This window comes from Pezoporus wallicus, unplaced genomic scaffold, assembly GCF_028554395.1.
Source record: "Pezoporus wallicus isolate ANWC-B61680 ecotype Strahan unplaced genomic scaffold, APGP_CSIRO_Pwel_v1 contig_6732, whole genome shotgun sequence".
Lineage (NCBI taxonomy): Eukaryota > Metazoa > Chordata > Aves > Psittaciformes > Psittacidae > Pezoporus > Pezoporus wallicus.
In genome coordinates this window covers 3669448-3695339 of record NW_026638638.1, presented here as the reverse complement: position 1 = coordinate 3695339, position 25892 = coordinate 3669448, and the positions used below count along the sequence as shown (strand labels likewise).

General features: G+C 40.3%; 1 protein-coding gene across 6 annotated transcripts in view; it reads left to right on the top strand.

Moving 5' to 3' along the window:
* Nucleotides 1-8016: 8016 nt before the first annotated feature.
* The window catches only part of OSBPL6 (oxysterol binding protein like 6), a 96882-nt gene continuing 79006 nt past the window's right edge, over nt 8017-25892 (top strand). For all 6 annotated transcript variants that reach the window (XM_057411695.1, XM_057411693.1, XM_057411696.1 and 3 more), the window contains exon 1: nt 8017-8114. The gene's annotated coding sequence lies outside the window, so the exon portion shown is untranslated. The remainder of the gene's footprint in view (nt 8115-25892) is intronic.

Below are 25892 nucleotides of genomic sequence, written 5' to 3'. Positions count from 1 at the left end.
ATTATTTCATAATGAAAATAATGAAAAGTCATTGAGAGAAGAAAGAATCCTAGTTTGACTTGCTTTTTTTTCTCTGATTTTTTTTTAAACTGTTAATTTTTTCATAGCCACGTAGTTTTGAAATGCAAATCATCTATTTTTGCTTGCGCAAGTCTCACATGTCTACTTATGATTTTTTTCCCTTCCCGTGCCTGAGGCTTTTCATAGTTTTTGCAAATGCAGGATTAAGCAAATAGTATTAAAATTATTGTGCCCAGTATGAAAATGTCATGTTACACCTGAAAGCACCGCACACAACAGTATACTGTTTCTTGGTATTTTTGCAATTCTCTGTAAAAGATGAATAGTGAGATAATGAGTGGGAATTGGGAAGAGAACCTGAGAAAATAGGTACAAAGCAAAGGAAAAATAAGGAAGATGACATAAAAGGAGTTCTAACTTTGAGACAGTAGAATAAGAAACAGTCTAAAAGGAGGTAAAGGTTGGGGGGGGGGGGGGGGTGTTTCAGAGGAAAAGCCAATTCAGATATTGGGAAAAGCAGGATAATCCAAATGACTCATGTCAGAAATGAGGGCACTGTTGTGTTCTAGAAGCCAAATGCTTTAAGATGAGGTTGGGTGTAGGGATTTGGAGTCTTTTGGATAACCTATCACAATGTCTATCACAAATGAACCACAGATGTCCTTACATCAATCTGTAGTAACATGGCTCTTTTGTGTCTTATTTCTCCTTTGTTTTGAAATACACTATTTCATATGCACATAATGAATATTATGGCACCAGGATTACTTTTAAAGCAGTATCTGTTTTTCAGAACTGTGTGCTTTCTGTTGAGCTCCTTATCTTATTGGGCAGTTTCTCCTTTATCCCTCTGCTGCATGGTGGTTCCGTTCCTCCTTGCACTGACTGCCCACTCTTAACTGCAGCTGTCTTGTTCACTGAACAGCTTGATGCACAAATTCACATCAGGTTGCTGATGCACACCGTTTGCTTTTGGCAGGGACAAGCACAGCAGCAGAAGCTTGCGTGACAGGGAGGATCAGGCCTCCTGCAGCCAGCCTGTTGCTGTGTTTTACTCAAAAACTCCAGGTGGTTCCAGATGCTTCAGACAGCTCTGGTAGCTGAAGCTCTGGAGGCAAAAGGGGGCAGCTCTGCATCAGGTGACTGCTGGATACAACAGCAAAGAGAAGTGTGCAGCTGAACATCACACAAAACACATTTCAGCTGCTTGCTCTGCTTGTTTATAAATGCTTTAAAGAAGCTTTAAAGAGGAGCTGCTCAGAGGAACAATGGCCTTTACAGCCTTGGTGCTTTGTAAGCATCATAAATCACAGCTTGAAAATAACACTCCAGTACTGTACAACCCACATCACATAATTGGTGGGGCTGTTGTTTTGAACTACACATGGCACTGTCGGATTAATTGAATATCGATACAAGACTTTTGTCTACTTTAGCAGTATGCATCGGCCTGCTCCTAAATCTTAACTCTTTTACTATGAGTCTGCAAACTCTGTGGAGCTCGGGAAGGTGAGGCTTCACCCAGTGTGAAGTGTGACGGGTTCAGATGTAATGTTAACACCAGATATGTGTAGGAACTTACTAATACTGAAGAATTAACTGACCAGACCCTACTCTATTTAGAGAAAGTGTTTACAAATCCTGAATGTGGGATACCCTGGGAATTCTTCCAACTCTTCTGACTGAGTTCTATCTTTAGAAAGTGCAAACTTCAGATGTCATGTTAAGAAATACAGGACAACGATAACAGAGTATTCAGGTATGTGGACATCAAAACTGTACTGGAAATACAAATATATTATGGAAGTATTTTCTAAAATTGAGATTATAGGCAGCTTCACAAACAACATTGTAACATTGCTGAAAGTTATTTTAGGTATCAGAATTTTGATTCTCCTCATCCTGGGCACACTAAATCCCTCTCCTAATTGTGTCTGTTACATCTAAGGATAGCAGGAGTGAAGTTATATTTAATCAGCCAAAAAAAAAAATTCAAAGGCAATGGCATGTGAAAGCACGCAGTGTATGTCGTGGACCACTGACGTCTTTAACTTTTAATCAAGTCCAAAAGATTCACTTGTATTCAAAGTTCACCTCTGTTATACTAGTGCTGGGGGACATTAAAATTTGCTGCCTTTCTTCTCCATGGCAACATACCAGCTTAGCTACTTAAAATTACTGACAGGAATTTGGACACAGGTTATCCATACACAGTATCACAGTAGCCTTTTCCTTTGTTTAAAGGGCAAGGATACAAAGATGGCTTCAATGCCCGTATGTAACAACGTTTTTGGAATTTTATCCTGGAGGCCATCTGAAACTGGATAATCTCTGTTTTGCTTTGGAAAAACAAGTTAGTTAGTTCTCAGAGTGCAGAGGAAATTGTACCACTGTGACCCTTTATAAAGCTATTTTAGGGGAGGTATTGAGAGAAAAGTCTTTTCCATACTGAAGTTTGAACAGTCTGCAATAGAAACTAGAAGGCTTGAAATAGCCAGCAGGGTCTCTTCCAACTAGAGATTTCTTCCTTTTTGATGGTGGTGTTTCAAATGCATCGCTTAAAGTGTTTATAGTACTTTGGTTTTGTAGTCTATACAGTAAGGAAATACTGTGTGTTCTGCTGAAGATGAGGCTTTGAGACTACTATCCATTGCTGAAATCAAACATGAAATAAACTCTTTTCCTTATCTTTGAGTGGCGATAGCTAGCTATATAGAATAACAACCATACAGGTATTGTTTATGTGAGATTGAACCACTCTAGCTGATTTATCATGTGTTTGTCTTCAGGAATTCTTGGATTTCTGATAAACTGAATTTCAGATTTGCTTTTCTCGTATTTATTTGGTATACTCTTAGATAACCACAACTTAAGAATTCCGCTATGTAAGGTGTTTAACTCTCATTAGAGTTTTAAAGCATCTGTGTTTTAAAGCATCTAGGTGTGTCTAATTCCCTTTCCAGTTTGTTCAGCGAGAAGAAATCATTATCCCTTTCTCTTCCAGGATGTCTGAGAATGGCTTAGATTTTATTCCTGTGATGATCTATGAATATGGAAGGTATTTTTGTCATATTCTGTGCATATCATATATTGTTATACTTCAGGATTTCTCTTGCTATGTATTGCCCAATGAATGAAACTGAAGAGCAAAATGTTGAGAAGATGAAAAAAAACCTGTTTTTTCCAAATTCTCTTCAGGGGAATGGAAAAACACCCAAATGAGAAAATCAAGAACTAAGTTTGGTTTTACTCCCAGGGAAGATGGGGAAAAGCAGGAGTATGCTTTCGTAGCTTGAGGTGATGCTTGTCCTTGGTTTCTCACACCTACCGGAGCAGAAAGAAAAGAATAAATCATCTGTATGGCTTTATGGGACCAGCATAAACGTCCGTTTAGTCTGGTGTCCCTCTCTCCACAGTGGCTGGAAACTGATGTTCAGGGAGAGCTTTGAAACAGGGCAGATGAAGACTGTCCTTTCTTGGGCAACTTTCAGCAGGCAATGGGCAGGCCCCTTTTAAGCAGGCACTGGAAAGGAAATGATTTGCTTTATAACTACAGCTGTCCTTCATTCATTTGTATAACCCCTGCTTAAAAACATCTGTCCCTTCAGCTCTGTAGTGCTGTATAGCAGCAACCCATCCAATTTAATAACACTTTGTATGGAAAAGTTCTTCCTAGTCACTGTTCTAAGCCTGCTGCCTGATCATTTACTGAGTTTCCCTTTAGTCTTGTGTGATGGAAAAACGGTGTGTGATCATTTCCTGTTGGCTGCCTACTTGTCATTCTGGATTTTGTAGATAGGAAGATAATCCTTTTTCAGTTTCTCTCCAGCCAGAAATCATCTCCTCACACAGATGTATTCCCATACCTGCATATATTCTTTTAGCTGCGTACATGAATTTTCTAGTTTCATATTTTCACATGAAGGAACCAGAACTGTACACAGCACTCAAGTGCAAAAGATATTTATATAGGGATGTAATGAGCTCTTCTGCTTTGTTCTTGGCTGCTTTTGGAGTAATTTCTAATATTATTTGCCTTTTGGACAACTGCTGAGTAGCAAGCTAATTTTTGCAGAAAACTACTCACAATGACTACTCGCAATGACTCCAAATGATAAAGGCTAATTTAGAGCCCATTATTATGTATGTTCAGTTAGGGTTATTTTCATTACTGTTTACATTGCTTCGCAATTACTGACATAGACTTTCAGCTGCTGCCTCAGTGCCCTATCACTCACTGCTGTCAGATTCTTCTACAACTGCTCAGAGTCAGCTTTCATTTGGCTTACCATGAGTTATCTTGCATCATCAGGAAACAGGGAAGATTGTTGGTCCTCACTGTTGTGGTTTAACCCCAGACAGCAACTAAGCCCCACACAACTGCTCACTCACTTCTTCCTGGGGGACAGACCAGAAAACGTAAAAGTGAGGAAACTCGTGGGTTGAAGTGAAGACAGTTTAATGGGTAAAGCAAAAGCTGTGTGTGGAGGCAAAGCAAAACAAGGTATTCATTCACCATTTCCCACTGGCAGGCAGGTGTCTAGCCATCTACAGGAAGGCAGAGCTCCATCACACTTCACTGTTACTTGGGAAGACAAAAGCTTGTTATCACTCTGAACATCCCTCCCTTTCTCCTTCTTCCCCTGGCTTTATATGCTGGGCATAACACCATATAGTAAGGGGTATCCCTTGGGTCAGTTGGGGACAGCTGTCCTGGCTGTGTCCCCTCCCAACTCCTTGTGCACCTGTGAAAGAAAGAGGGTGTTGATCTGGTTTCCTCCTCAGAATGGAGTTACCTGATGTTGGTCCTGATGAGAGCTGTGCTTTCTGATTCCTGGAGATGGGTCTTCAGTCTTCTGCCATTTCCATATTCTAGGGCACATCCAGTTTCCCTCTTGCTGGTACTTGTCATTTGCTGCCTTCACAGCATGCACCTGCTATGAGCCTCCTACAGCCTCCTCAATTCACCCTCTGCCATAATTTATTATCAGACACTCTTTAATGCTTTTTGGTGCTCTACTTTATGCTTGTTCTTCAAAGCATTTCCAGTTCACTGCTTACTGCTGCGATATTCTCATGGTTTTGCATAATTTGAATTAATTTGCCAAAAAGACAAGGTGTAGTTTGCAAAAATTTTTAATAAAAATATGTGTCTGCTGCCTCTGCCTTGTCTAAGGGTACCGGTTTGCCAAACATCCACAAACTCTAACAATAAATGACACCAAAGAAACAACAATATTGCTACTGCAGGAGAAAATGAAAATGTTTTCTTAAGATTCTGTTAGTAAATATTTTCAGTGCCCACAGTTCTGTTTAGCTTCAGTGTATGGATGGTAAGCAAACATTTCCTATTATATTTAGTAAACTTCCTGCTGCCTGAATTAAAGAATGGGACATGTTCAAGGCATTTATGCCTTGCCAAGAATTGTGGAAAGAATTCCATGGTTTAACTTGGGGAGGTTTTATCTTTGCATGGAGAACTCAAAAACATTTTACATCTTTCTTTTTGAGAACGTCCCTCCCAATTGTTAATGAAACTAAATGTGAGAAAAACAGGTCAAGGTCTTGGATGGACAGAATAGAATATAGCTCCTCTCCTGTGTTTATGTTCTTACCTCAACATTTCATCAGGATGTTCAAATCTTTGCTCCTGGTGGTGTAGATTATGAGTAAAAACCAGTGAAAAGAATTCTCATATCACTGGGTAGCAACCATGCTGATGTTCAAGAAGTTTATGTAAGATTACATAGGATTGGCTTCTATCAAGATTTTTTTTTGCCACTGTTCCTGAAGTAATACAGTTATAATCTTCTACAGTCATACAAGAAATGTCTGTATGAATCCATCCAAATAATGGCTTATTTCAGGACTAAAGTTTTCTGTAGATGGACCCTGAGAAGGTGAGGATGGTATCTGTGTACATTCACTTGACTAGCATTTATCTATGTAACACAATTGTATTGTTTGAACAAAATATTTAAAATATTTAAACTGCCTTTCTATGTGTTTGCTTCTCTTTGGTTTAAGCATAGGGAGATTAGTAAGAAAAAGAAAATAGCTCTATAAAATAGCCACTTAAGAATTTGGTATTGAGAACATTAGAGAATGAGTTATTCAGGATCAAGCCAGCTAATGAACAACCCAGTTTTCTGTAATTTCTTTCTATCCATGTTTTGCATTTTCAGGTCACAGTTGTTGAGTGGCCTCTTGACTGAAATGAATAATGGTGGTGGTGAATGGTGTCCTTAATGCACCTTCATTTCTCTTAGGAGAAAAATAAGTGACTACGTTCCTGATAATGTCAAACTTTTATGTAATATATGTGGCTTGTTACTTAATCTTTTTATGGATTTTATATGAAAACTTGTTCTGACACCTCTCAAAATCCAGCTCAATATTTTTCCTGCTTCAACTCCTGGAAACTGAACACACACACACACACACACACACACACACGTTACTTAATAAATTCCCTAATTTTACTCGACCACATTCAGAATGAGATGGGAAAGCTCAGCTGAGAGAATAAAGCATTTTGTTTCTGAGCAGCATATCCCAGAAGTTACATTAAAAATACTCTGTCAAGGGAACCTTCTCTGGAGGTCTGTGCTTCAAGAGAAAAACAGGCATGTTTTTTTTTGTTTGCCAGGGTCCTTTGCTCTACAACATTGCCAAGTCTGGAATTGCCAGTTTGAGCAATGGGGAAAATATAAACCAGCGTCACACAGCCTGTTTGTCTTTGCTTAATGAATAGTGTGGGCTCAATAATTAGATTTCTAGAATCCTGTAAATTTTTCTACTTTTTCCAAGGAATTTGCCATTTTCCCTCCTCCTCCTCTTATTGAATTTTGCTGGCAGTGGCATCTAGTTCTCCAAGGATTTCAGTTGATTTTCTTGGATGACAAAATATATTTCCCATTTTGTTACCATAAACTAGACAGCAGGGCTGGTACAGAGGATTTAAATAGGACAACCAGGAGGAGTTGAGTTTGCTAAGAGAGGCCTCAGAGCCACCCCTGGAGAAGAGCACAGTGCCCCATCCATGGGGACATGGAGTAACCAGGTTCTAGCAGAAGAACCAGAGTGCCAGAGGTGGATCGTTTGCCTTTCTCCCCAACAGCAGGGTGACCCATGCCACACGGTAGCTTCTCTGCACAGGACAATCCCGCTTCCCATTTCCAGGTGTGCCTAAACTATCAAGGATGTCATGAAAGCTGTGATGGAGGATCTACAGTAAAAAAAACCAAGAAAGCTAATGTAGATCAAACTAAGGGAATGACGTCTCTGGCACTTGTCACGAGTATGTAATGTGTTTTTTCTTTAACAACCTCCCTTGATCGGACGACAAAGAGCCGCTAATGCACCGAAAGCTGCAGGGAGGGTGACTGCAGTGCTGGGTATCTGCTTGATGTTACCAAGTCGGTGGATGGAAAGGTCCTTACCCGGGTGCTAGCAGCCCCTCTCTGTGCTTGCTCCCGAGGCTTCCAGCGGCATCCCTTTGTCTGACAGCACCCTCCCCCCGGTGGCACGGAGGTTCCTCCTCCCGGAGCACACCTCCGTTGCTGCCCTCGTGCTTTCCAGTTCAATTTCAGAACTGGTCTCATGACCAAAGCCCGTTACTCGCTCCCCGCCGCTACCCGTTTCTCTGAAAACGCCCACACCAACTTAACTCCGGCCTATTACTTCGCGTACCGAGACCGGCTGCGGTGCCGTGCCCCGGCGCCGCCCCGCCGCTGCGCGCAGAGGGCCGCAGCCGCGCTCGGCCGGAGCATCCCAGCGCTGTCCGCTCCATTCTGCCCAGTCTCGCGGTACCTGCCACCAGGTACGGCGCGATGCGAGAGGGGCTGCTCCGCCGGCACAGAGCGCCCGCCCGCCGCAGGTGGGTGCCGGCGGGCGCGGAGGGCACCTTGGCCGGCGGGCGGGAGCGAGGGGCGGCGCGGCGGGGCTGCGGCGGCGCGGCTGCCCGCCCCCTGCCTCCCTCCATCCCTCCTTCCTTCCCTCCGTCAGACGGGCGGGGAGCTGCGGCGGGCGGGCGTGCTGGGGCGCAGTCTCCCGGGCCGCAGCGGGGATGCACCGCGGATCCCGGCGAGGAGGTGGGCGCTGAGCGGCGGCGCTGGGGGCGCGCACGGGAGCTGGCGGCCGGGAGCCGGGCCCAGAGCAGGAGCCGCCGGACAGGCCGTGCTGGGGAGCAGCGGGTCGGGCCGTGTTGCGCCGCGGAGCCGGGGCTCGGCCGGGTGCCGGTGTGGGCGGCGGGTCTCGGCGGTGGCGGGAGCTGGCCGGGGCGCGGAGCCGGCGGGCCCGGAGCGGGGTCTATGGCCTGGTCCGGCGGTGGCTGCTGCGGCCAAGCCCGGGGCGAAGCCGAAGCATCCGGACCTGGGTGGGGGGGACGAGGTTACGTAACTGGATCCGCGGCGCGGGGTGCGGGATGCGCCGGTGTCAGCCCGGCCTGGCAGCGTAATCGGCGGTTTTATCCCCCTTCCCTGCAGAGCAATTGAAAATGCCCCAGTAAGCTGCCTGGTCCGTGATAGTGAATTGCAGATCAGATGTTACTGAGTTGATAAGATCTAAGCACACCTTTTTGTTTTCATTCTGCCTTTCTCTCAAAAAAAAGAGGCAGGAACGGCCTGTAATCCCAGTTTTATAGCGCTGCTGCAAAACCTTTGGAAGTACTTGCAGTATGTATGGATTCATTAAAACAGCTGTTTGAACATCATCTGTTTGCCAGAACTGCTGATGCTTAAAACGACCGTCTGACGTGGGGTTTGCCATAGGCCAGTCATTTCATTTTATTTTATAGCTGCTTTAGCGTGTGCTGCACAGCTACGTTGTTGATAGTCTTTGCCAAAGCTTCAGCAGTGCAGATACTATGGACTAATAGTAACTGAAACAAAAGACCTTGCTGTACTTCCCAGAGTGAATTAGGAATCCAAGGTCGAACAGCAAACTGCAGCGCAACTTGCGTGGGTAACATAACTGAACATAACTGTTCACAGATCTTATTAGAGACTTTAAGTGAAAAGTGTTCCTTAAATAGGCTTTTACTAAGCAGATGAAAAAAAAAAATTGCTCAGTGAAGGTGTGAGGAAATAGCTATTTTAGGAGTACAATTAACTATATCAGCTCAATTTTAATGGAACTAGTACATTTAATTGCATTCCTAGCAGATTTTCTGTTCTCCAGATGATTAACTTGCAGAATGATACCAGCTCAAAGATTAAAATCTCATCACACATCTAACAGTTTCTGTATAATGTAATTGTGTTTGGTTTATAATAGTGCTTTGCTAATAACCAGCCTTTGCCCATATTGCTTTAGGTATTCTAATTAGAATTTTTTTATCTTGGTGATATGACATGACCTTGACCTTTAGAGGTTAAGCAGATGTGGTTTTTACAGATCACAGTATCTCATTCATTTAGTGAAATATTTATGTTTATATATATAATAAATAGGAGTTTCTTTTATTTTTGTTTGAAAACTACACAAGAGGAAGACTACTTTCTTTTTTCTCTCCATTTGAGATACATTTTCAGAGATGTGTGCAACAGTTATTATTGAAAATACCCTAAAGAGTTTTATATTTACCTTTTCTGTACAAGTAAATGGCAGGATGTACATCTGGAAAAACAAAATATTGCAGGATTTGTGACTGAAGACCCCCTAAACATTTTCTCTTGATAGTAGGGGCTGGAAAAGGTACCTTTTGTTGGGCTGTGGTTCTTCGAGCTGCTTCTTCCACTTTGCTTAAGTTTGCTATTACACTACCAGATCCTCCTTAATGTGAGCCATACTATTAAGGATCTCAGTAGCAGTCTTTCCTATTACTGGTCCTATTTTGTTCTTGGCCCATTCTGAGACCTTATTGATAAATCTGTGTGATGCTCCAAGTTTCTGTTGTGGCTCTTCTAGTCTTTAGTTTGCTCCAGTTCCACCCAGAAGTTACAAAATACTGGTTCACGTAACTGTAAGAACAAGTGTGGGTGTTTTTGCCAAGTGCTGGTGTTGAAGGGCTGTACTCTCTCTCTCTCTATTTATATGCTTGGATGTTTTTTTTATACAACCATCAAAATGATAACTTTGCTTACAGGTGTTAAGAGTTACTGTGCAGCTGAGCAGTCATTCAGACCTTACACCCAAAGCCACCATGGCTGTGGAAAGATAAACTTGTGACTTCTTAAGTGGGGGCATCCCCTACATACTGCACTATTGCAAGTACTGCTGGAGATGAGAGCTGCTTTCCTTTGCCACTTCAATCCATGCTGGAGATGAAGGCAGAGGGTGTTCATAGCACTGCTTTATTTTCCCTTGAGTCCTTTGGCACGTGTGTGTGTGTGTGGGGATATGCATGTGTGTCTATCCCCTGGTGCTTCTCATTTCTTCTGAGGTATGGTCTGCCACTGAATTTCTCAGTGTGACAGAAGGGAATGGTTTTGCTCTTGTTTTGCCAAATACATGCAAATACATGAGATGTCAGCATGGGTTTTCTCTGGGGATGTTTTTCATGTTATTTATGTATTTATTTTATATAATCCTTTAGATTCCTGAGAACTTATGCTTCTATACTGTCATGGTTTAAGCCCAGCTGGTAAACTAGAACCACACAGATGTTCACTCACCCCCTCCCAGCTGCCTCTCCCTCCCCCCACCCCCGGCAGGATGGGGAGGAGAATCGAAAGAATGTAAACCACATGGGTTGAGATAAGAACAGTCCAGTAGCTAAAGTATAACACAAAACTACTACTACTACTACTAATGATAATGATAAGAGAAATAACAAGGGGAGAGAATATAAAACTAGAAGGGAAAAGGAAAAAAACCCAGTAAACACAAGTGGTGCACAATACAATTGTTCACCACCCACCGACTGATACCCAGCCCGATCTGAGCAGTGATCTGCCTTTCTGGATGACTCCCTCCAGTTTATATACTGGGCATGATGTGCTGTGGTATGGAATACCCCTTTGGCTAGTTTGGGTCAGGTATTCTCTCTCTGCTTCCTCCCTGCTCCTCACTGGCATGAGAGACTGGAAAGTCCTTGATCAGAGTAAGCATTACTTAACACACAGTATTTTAGTTGTTGCTGTCAGCATTGTTCCCAGACTAAAGCTGAAACACAACACTGCACCAGCTACTAGGAAGGAGAAACAAATAACTGTTATAGCTGAAACCAGGACATATACCATGCAGCTTTCTGTCTGGAGGGCTGCATTTCTTGAGTGACATTAGTCCTCTAGGTCAGCTCTTCTGTGCCACACTGGATAACCTGTTGTCACTGATGTTGGTATTGTAGTGGGAGGTGGGAACTGCCAGTGTTTCACTGCTGAAGAGTGTATGTGTGTGTGTCTGTATTTTTAATATGTGTGTATGTATACACTGACCCTGTCCCAGTGGCTTAATTGACCCTTATGCCTCACATGCAGTGTAGAAAATAATTATCCATTACCCCTGTCTTTTCTAATAGCTTTTAAAAATACTGAGCAATTCAAGCAGTTCCCAGGGATTTCTGGTGTACATGATGATTATAAACTGGGAAGCTTTATTTTCGTATCTGTTTTTGGTAACTAAATGCTTGCTGGTTTGAAGCTTTTGACTATACTGGCATGGGAAAAGGCAGCAGTTTCTGTAGATAATTTTCATGGGAAATGTTACTCTGGGCAATTGTGCTTCTAAAAGAAATTTCTTCAAGAATTTCCTTCAGGCCTGTGTTTCTTTCCTAAGGCGAGTTTAATGAGATGGAAAAAAAATCCTTCCCAGTGGAATACTAAAGTAAATACTTACTTTTTTTTTTCTCTGTATGTGTGTTGAATTTGCCATATCGAGGTTCTAGATGTCGAAGGAAGCAGCAACAGGTACTACACACAAGTGAAAGTAAACCTGTTTAGGCCATGTGAGGGATGCTGGATTCAAATCATGGCTTTGGTGATAGATAGGGAAACTCTCCATCTGTGAGGAGTCTAATGATGAGAAAGTTTCATAATGAGGTAACATGAACTGAATTTTGTTTTAATATTATGAAATAGTAAGGAATACAAAGTTATAGAATCATAGAATAGTTTGAGTTGCAATGGACCTTTAAAGGCCATCTAGTCCCCTGCAATAGGCATAGCCCTCTTTCTGGGTAGTTCCTTTCAGAAGAGCTGAAAACCAATGGAAGGATCATTTGATGATGATAGCTGATAAGCCAGTGAAAATGAGGACAGCTGAGTCTGTAATGTGGAAGATAGGAGAAGGCCATGGGAGTTATCTTGCATAGACAGTCAAACTCTTGTCTTTTAGGGAAACTTCTGGGCTGAATAGACTTATTAAGATACTAAGGTAGGAAAAAAGTGAACAATACTGAAGTACTACAGACAGTTGTTGGGAGAAAAAGCAGAATTGAAGAGTTGTTTTTTTTTTGTGTTTGTCCTTTTTTGAGGGGGGTTGGACTGAGTGATGTTCAGAGGTTCCTTGCAACCTAAATTGCTCTGTAACTGTTTTGGCATTAAAGTCCAACCCAGGCAGTTCTGTTTTCTATTTACAGTGAGAAATAGATGGTGCTTAGAAACTCTGAATTATTTCTATCTGGAGATTGTGTATTAGTCCTGCAGAATTTCCAGGCAGGTTAGTAGGTGGTTCCAAAGTAACATGTGTCAGTATGTCATAGGGCTATATGTAGTTACGGGTAGTAGCAGCAGCGAGTGAGCTGCTGAATTTTGAAGCTTGTCTTTCAGAGAAAACTGCAGACTGGTTGTTTAAATGGTTTTGATGTGAACCCTTCCATCACCAACCTAGAAACAAAAAAAGATCGTGTCTCATTACTTGTTATTTATAACTTTAAAAAGAGAAGCTTTGAAGGAGAAGGAGGGGGAAATTGGAGACAGAAGAATAAGAGGTTAGTTCTGCAGTTATTATGCCAGCTGTAATGTTCCACATCGTAGGAAAGCTTTATAATGTTTCTTAGAAACACCTCACTGTAGCAGAGAGAACAGCTGCATTTTGAAATGGAATGAAAGAATTTTCTTATTGGTTTTGGTTGTGTTTTTTTTTTTTTTTTTTTTGTTGTTGTTGTTGTTGTTTTGTTTTTTTTTTTTTTTGTTTTGTTCCTTAAAGGTGAATATATTTTAGTACTACTAGAGAGCACTTTTCTTAAAGGAAGGAGTGGATACATTAACCAGAGGTATAAAGAAAAGAAACCTCTATTTGATTGTGAGCTTAATGTAGAGTTGCAAGAACTTCAAGTAGCAGGTGTCATGTTGCGTTAGATTCAAAGATTAAGTTTTCTACCAAAAAAATAAATATTTCCTTCTGGGAAACTTTGCTTTCTTGCTGTCTTCTTGCTGGGGGAAGCAATAAATAACTAAAGTAGTAGCCCCAGTTGCAGGAGATGAGGGAGCATACCTCTGACACTTGGAAGGCTGGGCCAGAGGGACACAGGTTGGTGTGAGGTCCAGGCCACTGGCCAGGACTTGGACACGCAGAGCAGCTGGGTGAACATTCTGTTCCTGAAGGTTTCTGGTGGCATTGTCACCTGGACCTTGATTTGTGTGTGTTATAGAATAGGCCAGCAGGAACAGAAATGCTGCACCCATCCTTTATAAGACAGGACTAAATTATGTGACAGGGACAGCTGTCTTTCGCTTCTTGTAGCCACCTCACCCTGCTCCCCAGTGACAAACCCAGTGTGGATAAGGTGACGTTAAACAGGATTTGAATCAAGAAAAGTTTCTGTGAGCATCTTACAGGAATGGTTCCCAGCTGGTGATTCTCCTTCCTGTTTCCCCTCTGCCTTCACCATCTCTCTCCCAAGTGTGGTCAACCTGCTTCTGCAGGTTCTGGCACTGCAGGTAGGCTTTTGTCCTCATTTGCACACTTACGAGTGTTTTTGTGCCTGACGTATGCAGGGTTGCCTGACACCCGTGTGATCTTGTTCAGGAAAACAACTTTTAACTGTTTCTTTCCTCATGTTTTTGAAAATAGAATTCGGTCTTGTGTGATTGTCCTGATAAGGAGTGATCTTCAGGGGAAACTGGAAAGGCAAAACCACTGATGGAGAGCAACAGAAATGGCAACAAATGTACCAGATAAAGGGACTTTTGGCATGTAAATAGGAAGCTGGCAGTTCATTTAGTGGCAAATGTTTATTGCAGAGTGGAGTGGGTCAGCTGGGTGAGAAGGTGGTGGCTGATGCTGGAAATACTTGGTTAAAAGGAAGAAGCTTCAAAATAAAAAACAGCTTGTGGAAGTCTGAAACCGGCAGTTGGTGTTGAGTCATGTTGGTGTCCTTCTGACTCCAGTGTGAGCATGACATACGCATTCCTCTGGGAAGTAATTACGTCTCTTTCCTGTTTAAAGCCTGTGTTTCTTGGTTTCAGTTTGTTTTCAGAAAACAGGCTTTCTTCAGAAAATGTTTGCAGAAAACAGAAGGGTGGGAATGGTATGAAATTTCAGCTATAGAGTACTCAGAGGATGAGTCTAGGTGTAAAGTATCTGTGTGCCCCTGGTGCTAGAAGGTTAGCTCTGTAGCCATACAAATTCCGTCTTTTATTGTAACGGTTGTTGATGCGTAAAATCCATCTTCTTTTTTCCCCTCTTCCTGTCAGCTAAATGCAGGTTGTCCTTCCATGTTCACTTGCACTTGACAACTGTGCTTTTTTGTGCATGTAACGTCTAGTAACTGGTCAGGTCAGAGTTGCTCCCTGGTTTGATGTTCTTGGATGACATAATCATGGGCAAAAATAACCCATTCTCTGAGTGGGAAAAAACCCCACCCAACCCAGTTCTGTAACTCTCCTGAAGCGTGACCTCTATTTGTGTGAGTGTGCAAATATGCTATGTGTTGTCAGGATACTGTGGAACGCTAAATGAAAAATATGTGGTGATCCACGGAGCAGGCTCCTCTCAGTCCCTCCTATGACTGGTAGTGTAGCCTACAAATAAACCCCATGGTCAGTTTGCAGTATATGATTCAGAGTGATACGCAATGCAAAATAATCTTTAAAAAGACCTGTGATTTTCTTTGGTAGTTGCCAACTCTGTCCACTGCACAGTTGCCATAAATACTGTTGGGTGACCGAGCTTACAACTAATATTTAGAATGGCTTCTGCTTCTAATACAATAATGGTTGTTTTTTCTTCTGAAATGTGAGTTGAGGATTAGCGGGTTAGACCCCAAACCAGGTCAGAGCATGGGGATTAGAATTAGCCAAAACGACCAGCTCTCAGACCCTTAGGGGACTCTTCAGTAGCTCCATCTGGTTATGCAGTATCTGTGAGGAGCAGTTTCAAAAGTAATCTATGATATGCTTTTTAAGTTCCATTTCTGGCTATGCAAAGGTTACTGGATCTGCAAAATCGTTGGCTGCTCTTCAGTGTGATGGTGAACATGGCAGCTTGGGTTCATAATGGTTACCTTTTCCATAACAGCTGCTGTGTGGCCATCTGGATGAAGAAGAGAGAATGTGCTACAGATTTATGTAAAGTGTTGTGAGCTACACTAACAAGATGAGAGTGAGTGGCAGATTCTTTACCTTTAAAAACTACTGATTCCAGTTCATAATTTTCTTTCGTTTTTCATCATACTTTGGCCAAATCAATGCAATATGAGGTTATGAACAGTAAGTTCGGATAGAGGAGTTGGTAAAGCAGCCGTGTTGTAATCACCTGGCCTTTCCTAAAGCTGTGGTATTTTTCGTATTACCTTTAGATCCTAGGTTCTCCACTTGAAATGCCCAGAACAGTTCCCCAGAGGCCATCTCCTGACATTTATGCACCTTCTTGATTGCTTAATTTTTCCTCTAACTACCACCTTTATAGATCCAAAGATATACTTGTCCTCTATGTGTGCACTTTCTAATAGTTGAAATGTTATTCAAACTGTTAATGTGTTGTACCAGGGCTGAGCACAGGGCTGGGGGGGGGGGAGGATCATCCCCTTCAGCTCTGATAGATGACAGTTGTCCAGTCCAGAGATGTGCTGGCCCTTGTCTAACAGCTCATGGTGCAAATACACTGTGGTATTATTAGACCCTGCCACTACTTTACACTATTTATGGTATAATTACTTTCTGATATATTCATTGTTAGATTCCCCCACAATGTGCTTTAGAATTTTGAGAGATTTATTCAGTATTTGCAAATTGTTATGCTTTCATCTTAACTTCGTGAGCATGTTAATCATTTTGCATAAAGCTATCAAATAATGTCAGTCATAAACCTGTGCTGTATCTCTTTACTATTCTATGTACTATTCACTATTTGAATTATTTTTAAGTTGCACAGCAGTCTTTTGTAAAGGTTAAATATATTGACTTTGGCATTTTATACTTTTTTTGTTAAACAAAGAAGTTTTATTTCTTGATGCTGCTCCATGTGTTCAATGGTAAGCTCTCTTTTTTTTTTCTTCTGTTCTCCTGCTTTGTTTGGTTGTGGACAGTGTGGTCAGTGTAGAGAAACGCAGAACATGCTTGTGGAGGGCATGTACCTTTATTAATTTCATATTTTAACATCTCTGGCAACATTCCTACATTGAAAGCTGATGGAAACAAACTGCTCTTTGGGCCACAGATATGTTGAGGAACGTGTAGTTCTATTTTCTTGGCTAGTTCTAGGATAATTTGCCATGAAAAATGTGTCATAGCTGTGTGATACAGCACTGAAACCCACCAATGTTAGATGAGTCTGTATATAGATGATATTTACTTTCTTACAAAGAAATGCAATGAGTGCAGACTACTTTTGAAACTTATTTTTTAAAGACGTGTACCAGGGTTGTGTTCATTACTTTTCTGGGTTTCCAGCATTAAGATGTATTTTCTCAGTTTTTGCCCTCTGTCATTCTGCCTTTCTTCTGCAGGTCACTCCCTACCCTTTAATACACTCTGAATTTTGGTGCTGAGCCCAGGCTCAGCAATTCCCTCTGGGGACACAGGAATGTCTCCTTGCCCAGGCTGCCAGTGCTCCATGCCTCTCCCCTCCAGCTGTCCCTCTTGTTCTGGTGGATGCAGTCTTCCGTGCTCCTTCTGATGGTCCTTTGCTATCTCAGGAGTTGCTTGGTGGAGGCTGTCAAGGTCTGGGGAGTATGAAAAGAGAAAAAACCTTGGTAAACAAACTGCTTGGAAATTCACAGTGTAAGAATACCAAGGAAAATAAATTACTTTCCTAATTGGCCTTATCTCTAATAGCAGTCTAAGGTGCTATTTGTTAATGTGAGTTTTGCATTTAGAAGGACAAGTCTGAACAAAAATAAATATGTATGTGCATTATGAGATCCAGGAGGTAATCCAAACAGATCCCTCTGAAGTTTTTCTTTTTAAACAATCTCAGTATGTTGCAAAAGTTACTTTCAATTCTTTAGGTTTCCACAGGTTGCAGCACAGAAAATCAATACTTTTTCAGCTAATGTCAGTTTTTTTTAGTTAAAGGATAAATGAGGAAGTATGAGGCTCCCAGTCTTCTCTGACTTGTGTGTGCTTCCCAGACAACTAAACATTACTTATCTTTTGTGTAATGCATACTTAGTGCTTGTCATTTTATTCTCATTGCTAACTGTTCCTTGTGTTTATGAGTTAAATGCTCAAATAATGATGGCATAGAGGTGTTTTTTTAAGGTCTTTATTCAAGTACCTCAGGTTAAGAAGGTGAATGTTTTATTAAAAATTAAACTTTTTAAGGAGCTGAAAATGATTCCTGTCATGTGTTAGTTTTCTGCTCATTCAGTAATGTGGTGGCTTGTGTCATCTTTGTAGTCACGGAAATTTGTCAGTGTTTAAGTATTGGTACTGGAGGTGGGTTTGTTCTTCAGTTTAATTTCTATAAACTTGCAATGTTATAATTTATATATCCCTGGACAAACATTTCCTACTAATATATTGGCACCAGCCAAATGTATTTAATTTTTTAATTTTGTTTGTTGCTTTAATGATCTTCTAGATATCCCTATACTCATCTTTTGAAAATACTGTAGATTGGAATTAGGGAAAATATTTTTTTATTACCTGAAGCAAATATGCACTTTGCATTTCTATTTCCATAGGTTTACGGAGGGTAGCAAAAGAGTGGCATGATCAAAGGCAACACAATGGGTCAAAAGTAGAAGGCAGAAAATGTCAAAGTTTAAGTTTTGGTCATTGTTTCTGTTTTGCTAATACGGGTGTGTGTACATATGAGCAGCATGTAGGAGGCAACAGCATTTGCTCCACCAGATGAGAAGTAGAGAAATAAAGTCCTTTAGGTCAATGGTGTGCCATTCTAGGAGGAGGTGGATCTTGCCAATAATGACACTAAACTTTTGCTCAAGTTTCTCTCATGATGTTTGCTTTACTATTGCTGCAAGGTTTGCCCAAACATAAGAGCAGTGTCTCTTGTTAGCAGTGGCTGACAGGGGCTGTGTGGTGCGAAGTTTCACTTGACCTATGAAAATAAAAATGGGGAATGTGTATCTCAGAAAAAGGGCATCAGGAGAACACAATTTAGCAAACAGGCTTGGTTGTTCAACATGCAGGTGCAGAAACTTTAAGCAGAGATGGAATATTTCCCCATTTGGGTTATGCCTGATGGCAGATTGCAACAAACAGTTCTGAATGAGCATCTAAACCTGTGTGCCTTGTTCAGACACAGTGTGAGCATGTGCTGGACAGCCAGGCATTAGTTGGTTTGGGCAATCTCTGTAATCAACTACTTTGATTAGCAGCCCTGCAGCGACCTGAGCAATGTATTTCAGTATTTTTTGTCGTAATTAACATTTTACATGCCTCAGTACATTTAGTACTATGTTCTAGTTCTTTCTGCACATAAACCCGTATTTTTCTATTTTTGTTATTGGGCTATCTAGCTATAATAGGCAGTGTCAGTATTAAAGAGAATGCATAAAGGAAAGTCCAGTGCTATTACTAGATTTAAAAGAGAATATGACATTTACAAGTAGTTTCGAAGACTAAACCGTAAATATTTTAAAGGAATGGATAGTAGACTTCCATCTCGTAGCAGTCATTTGTCACAGCTGCTTGTTGTCTTGCTGAGTATCTGACTGGAGTGGTGTAGAACTCGAGAGCAGTGCCTTGCACAGCTTCAGAGAGGTGTATTTGAAAAGAAAAGAAATAAAAGTGAGCAAGGTGAATGTCCTGACTTTCCCAAATGCATGGTGAAACCCGGCTTGGCAGATCAGATGCTGAGGATGAACCTGAGGTTTTCATTCCAGAACACTGCAATTTCCAACTGAATATCTAAGTGCTTTTCCCTGGTTCCTCCTTCCTCCCTCCCTGTCCCCCACATCAAACTGCCTTTTAGATTTTTTATAGTTGGGAAGCTGTCCCAAAACAGGTATTTGTTAGGTGTCACTATGCAGCATTAATGCAATTAACCTTACAAGCCCTCTTTTCTTCCTTAGTGTATTTGCTTGGTAGTCTTTCAAGAATCATTTTACTGCTATTTTCTATTGTTGATTAATTTTGGAACAGGTACTGCATACATCAGGGGAGTTTCTCTTCTGTGTAAATGGCTATGGGCATCTTGGCTGAGGTTGCTGACACATATTTGGCTACACATTGACTTACAAGCTATTGTCAAGGACTAAGTAATGTTGCAAAACCAAATGAGTTACTTAAGAAAATTACTGTTGTCCTTACAGTTGGAGTGATCTCTCCTCCAAAGGAAGAAGAAAAATTGTAACAGAACGTGAAAGTTGATGTTGAGATAAAATAAATGTAAGGTTAACAAATATTTTATGATGTTGGGGTATGAAATTGTCCTAAAGTGCCCTGAAAAAAAAAAAAAAGTGGCTGAGTATGCTTGCTCCTTCAGTGGCAATATACACATTAATCAAAAATCTCAGTTGAAAAAGGTTGACTAGGTCTCACTTTTGAGTAGAACTTTGGTAATTCTGTGTAATTCAGTCTTCTGATGTAGCTTTCTGGGGGTATATTTATTTGTAAAAATGTCAGTATTATGACTGGTATTACATAATATTTTTTGAGATAACATTTCTGTATAAATAAAATATATCACAATATTTTCACTTTCTAGATGATGGATGACTTGGAGTCAATGCAGTCCAACAGTTATGTTAGTACATTTACAAATACTGACTTGTCCTGCATAATAACCCGAGTTTGTAATTTGTGAATGGTAATAAGGAGCTGAGGGAGAAATTTTTTTCTGTATTTCTACTTCTGTTGTATCTTTTATAATTTTTAATATAGTAGCATTTTATCATTTATACTTTTGGCATTACTCTTGCATGCATTATAAATATACTTTTGAGGACTGTTCTTGTGCCTAGAGATTGCTGTCAGATAACATTAGGAGATTTCTCAGTAGCTATGAAATCAGTAAATAACAGCAAGAGAAGCTTAAAAAAGAGATTCCGAACTTCAGAAAAAAATGATGACTTGAGTTGCAATTTCTGACACAAACTGTTTAGGTGTTCATGACCAGCAAAACATGAAGTAAATACTTCTATCGCCTTTTCTGCATCAGCAGTGGTACATAACTGTTCTGTTTCATAAACGTGTGATTCCCCTGAAGAGGGAAGGGGATGCATGTATTTTTTGTATTTGGATCACCAGTTTTATTCATACAAATTCATAATTAAAATGCTGTCCATGTTTTGTTGAATCTTGCTCTGGAGAAAGCAGATTTGTCAGCATCTCACATGAGAGTAAGAATCTCTCAGAGTAGAAACAGTGGTCCCTGATTTGTCAATGTCAGTGAGCAGAGAGAGGAGGGATATGTAACGAACCCTCTTTGATCAGAGTCTGTGATACCTAGCACAGATTCTTGGCTCTGGTGAAGACCACAGATTAAATCTTACCATGGTTGTTAACAGCCAGGGTGGAGGTGCAGATAGGATCTTGGCAACTGGGAGGTTTAGTGATACAAGAATGAAGTCTGCTGTCATGAAAGAAAATTTTTAGTGTCCTGTCTTGAGCATGAGTCTATACCGAATGCTGATAAAAGCTTCCTTTTCAGGTTCAGAATCAGTCCTAATAGAATTGCAGGAGAATGTTGTGCTGCTTCTTCCTGAGAAATCATGACAACAGTAATTGAAACAAGCAGATTTATGTTCAGCTGCTTACTGCTGGAAGTGTTTTTGTTATCTTTATCCCAGCGTTAATTTAGGTCACCCTTTAATCTAAGTAAAACAGACCATGTAGCTTTCTCTCTTGACTCTATGCCAGTACCAAATGTCCAGAGAATGCTGTTAATTTTGGTGCTAGTGTACTGTATGAAATTTCAGCTTTTAATGTTGATGTCATTAATTAATTGATAGTTTATGCTGTGTTTATCTATTATTTTATTTATCTTTATTTATATTGGGTATCCTCTTGTCTTCCTACTTCTAAGTATGGTTCCAAGTCTTTAAAGAATGGTTCATTGAAGATGAGTGTAGGTATGCAAGTGCAGCAAGAGTCTGTGAGTCTGTAATACCTATGCCCTGTGAATTGAAGCACTCAAGCAGTGTCCTCCTGGAGCACCACTGAAACAGATGAAGGGCTATGTGTGCTGTGAACTCCAAGGCCTATATATGAAAAAGTGTCTTCCAAAAGTTAGGTAAGAATTAGGTAAAAATTGAAACCAGAATGCAAATACATAAACCACTATTAAGTTGTGGGTTTTTTGTCATTGGTTGTTTTTTGTTTTGTTTTGTTTCTTCTTCATAACACCAGATAGTGCAAGGAATGTTTGAACTCATAATTTACTCACATAGCTCCTCAGAAAATGAACACACTGTCAGTAGTAGTAGTTGTAAGGACAAGTCTTAGTTTAATTTTCCTTTTATTTATCTCCTGAATACAATCCACCGCTGTCACTTGTTTTATTAACATTTCAGAATGCATAATAATTTATAATAGAGAAATATGACTCCTGTTGTCTCCTCCTCCGGGCTTAATAAGAATAATGTGTTTTCATAGCTATTTGTATTATGTATGTTAAAGCAGCATTATGAAATTGAAAATGCTTCTGAGTGTTTTATGAAAGTTGAAAGCCCCTGAGTGGTAATAGCAGGGTTTTCACTGACATTGTCGATGTATTAAGTGCTAGTGGTAGTGTTTCAGGATGCAGAACGTGTTGATAGTCAATTATCTGTGATCTTGGCCTCTCCGATTGTCTTGTTCAAGTGTTCTCAGTGGTAAAATCTGCTTTCTTATGTCAGAGAACTGAAGTGCTTTTCTTGGACAGGAAAAAATGTCTGCTAATGTAAAACACTTGTGAGAAAGAACCACCCTTTTTGGAAGAAAGTTCTTTGTCCAAAAATAGTTGCAACTGCCTGAAAATCTAGCTAAACAAACACTATAATGGAGCCTTCTCATCAGCTGTGGCTAAATGTGTTCTCCAGAAATTGCTAAAGTTGTATCTCGTACTCTTGTTTAGTGTGAGCTATTCTCAGTCTTTGGGAAGTAGAATGATCCGTGAGACAAAAATGATTGTAGTTAACCTTAGAACCTTAGATTGTAGCAACCTTAGAAAAGTACTGCTAATGGCTTTGGAAATATTTTTTGTTCCCTTTTTTCCTTTCCTCCCCATGAAAGATGAGCATAGCCTGGCTGTGGCACATTAGGTCAGCTGAGCCCTGTGTCCAGCCTCTGGCAGTAATTCAGAGCAGGGAGCACAACATGCTGCTCTTACCTGCCCTTCCCCGCCCTTCCCCAGGCACTGTCAGAGTGGGAAGTGTCTCACTCAGGTAGCTCCAGATACATCTTTCCTAGATACATCACTTCCTAGACCTTAAATCTAGTATGTGTATGTTATAGGACACTACAGTGTGTGTAACTCTGTAGAAACTCGGGGAAGATAGCTAGTGCATCCAGTAGTGTGGGCTGGTTTAGCGTAGGCTGGAGAAACCTTTAGGACAGGGTTACTTTTACTTTCACTCAAGAGAAAATAGAGTAAACACAATTAACATATTTTCCATCTTTCTGGTGGGGTCTTAAAGGATCCTCTGTAAGTTTCTGCGTGACATCTGCCACATGGCTCTCTGTGGTGATGAACACTGGAGACGTTCTCCAGTGTACCCTCTATGGGCCAGGCAGAAAATAGAGAGGCAGTACTTGGATCCACAGAAGAGGATTTTTGATTCTGTTAGATCAGGAAGTGCAGTATAGTGGTTCACTGTACTCTGAAATAAGTTGCAGTTTTGTACCTTTGTTAGTGACCTTGGATTAAAATTAGCAAATATTTTCCGTAAAAAGAAAAATGGAGACAGATTTGAGAAGCTGAAATTTAATTTGAATACGTTTGCAATGAAATGATCATTTTGGTGTGTCTTAATGTTGAAATGGACTTTTTGCCTGAAGTTACCTGAAATTTCTCCTTTCTTCCCCCTTTGGGTCTCTAACTAAAAAAAATGCAGTATTGATACAGCCAAAGTAGGTTATTTTTTTTTCACTTAAGGATTTGAGGTTTATGAAACATGTCAATAAACATGTCCAATGCAAAACTTGTCTCTTCCAAAAATATGAGACAGACTTTTCTAGTTAAGAAAAGCCACCCCAGCATATGGTGTGTTTCTTTTAAGACACAAAATATTCATATACTGAGATGAACCTTCTGGGAGAGCTTTGAGGCAATAGCTCCTGCTCTTAAAGCTTCTGCCTTTATTTGTTTCAGCAGAGATTTACTTTCTAAAAATTTTTCTTCCCAGTCTCTAGAAGATGTTAATAGTGCCCTGCCAAACTGTTGTTGACAATCTATGTCTTGTAGGATGGTGTTATATATAGATACCTCTTTTTTGTATACTTTTCAAGCCAGGAGAAACACTCGGAGATGCTTTCAGCATGAGTCTAGAATAACATTAATGGCTCTGGCAGAGTGGTTGTTGTAGTCTTGTATGACAGCTGTTGTACACATTATCTTACATGACTGTAGTTGTGGAATAGACTGGATTTTATATGTGATTGACATGGTATTGCATACAGGGCTGCCTCATCTGTTTCTTTTCAGTGCCTCGCTTGCTGTAGCAGTAAACCTGTGTTCACTTGCCACTGTGCTAGTGTGACCCTCATAGAGACCAGCAAAAAACCCATTTTGTTTGCTCAGCATCCCAAGAGACAATTAGGAATGGTTGCCCAAGCAACATAACATGCTTGTCAAATACCACAGGGATTGCTGTGATGCCAGTTGGACCATTGCATCAGAAGTGGCATGCTTCCATGCATGTTAAAACAGTGGAGTAGCAAAGGAATGTTGTTGCTTCCCATTTTCTTTTTATCTTTGTTTGGACTCTTTTCTGCTGAGGTGGTAGAAAATAAGCAAAGGCATGGAGTACAGAGAAGTAGGAATAAAAAAATGAAAGGAAACATGAACAAGGGAAAGAATCCTGTGGGAAGGAGAGGTAGGGGGGATACTCTGCATTTTGGATGCAGGAACAAAGCGATGGAGAAAAATAAAGAGTGTCAATGCGGAAGAAACATTTAAACGGAATAAAGCCATTTAGAAAGGATAAAGGAGGGATATGTCGGATATGTTGAAGGACTGGTATAGAAGGGTAAAAATGGGAATCACCCATTTTTAAGCATGTAGTAATTTATGTTAAAATGTATTTCTTCATGAGTGGTACAGTTTTTGTCTTTGCTAAAAAAATCTGTGTCTTTTGGGATTTATTTTTTGGTTTTGTTTTTAAATACGTTAAAATGAAATCAACAGACTTATTGATGCTTTGATACTTGGGTTTGTTTCCCTAATTCAACACCTGCCAAAGATCCCTTCTGGGTGCAGGTGGCTTATTGGTCTTGTGTGGTTAAAGCACACTTGTATTTTGCAGCCAACAGCACGCAAGGGAGCAATATGGCTGGTAGCACATCTGTCAGCCTTTTTTTCTTCTCAGCTTGAATGAAGAGCTACCTATTTACAGCTAAGATAACTGCAGGGAGGCTTGGCACACGTCCAGACAAAGGGCTCACACTCTACATCCATAGTGGGATGTTGCAGCTACTTTACTGCTGTTAACCCACCTAATTTTCCTTGTTTTATAGACATATAATCTTTGAATTCTTGAATAGCTTATGTACTGTACAAAGTATTTGTTCCATCTGTTCTGAGCATTCGAGCATTCTAATAAGTTCAGAGCAATTCAGAGGTTTAGATCTTGACTAGACTTTTAATCTAATAAAAATAATAATAATTTCTTTAGCCTGTAAAGAATTATAAGACATGGAAGTCTTTTGAAATAAAAGTGAAGCTATGAGAAGAAAACAACAACAAGCTAAACAGGAAATAAAAAATACTCTCTTTCAGTGATTTTCCTGAGAGATGTACATGTGATTGTTGCCTGAGGTCTCATTAAAAGTCACTTCTGCAACTTAAGTGCTATTTTTCTTCAATTAGTACAAAAATTAGTACATTTTAAAGTTTAGTTGCAAATAAAATTCTTCCTATCATTGTATGCGAGTTATAAATAATAAGCAGCAAGACCTAGCTTAATTTCCCTAACATTTAGGGAATTACTTTTACCCTTCTACCTTGGAGTCAAAAACATTTATGATATGTGTGTATAAAGAGGCATAGTTTTTGTCTATTGACTAAAAAAATAAAAAATAAAAAAGTCACTTTGTACTTTGCAAAGCTGTATACTTCATAGGCTCAGTAAATTCTATCTGATGTACCTAGAATTTCTTGCATTTTAGATAATACATTCATGATAGTAAAGTGTTTCTAATCATCATAATCTCCTTTAAAAAGAGAAAATGCTCATTCTATAATTGTAAACTTTTTTCCTCTTTCATTTATCTCCTTTACCTGCAACCTCTGTAATCTTCGTTCTTCTGATCCCATATTTCCCATGAGATCTGTGTGTATTACTATTTTTATTACATTAAGATGGAATTCCTATAACATTTTCTGTATGTCTGCTCTTAATGTGATTGGGAAGGGACTCTCTGGGCTCTTTTATTTATTTA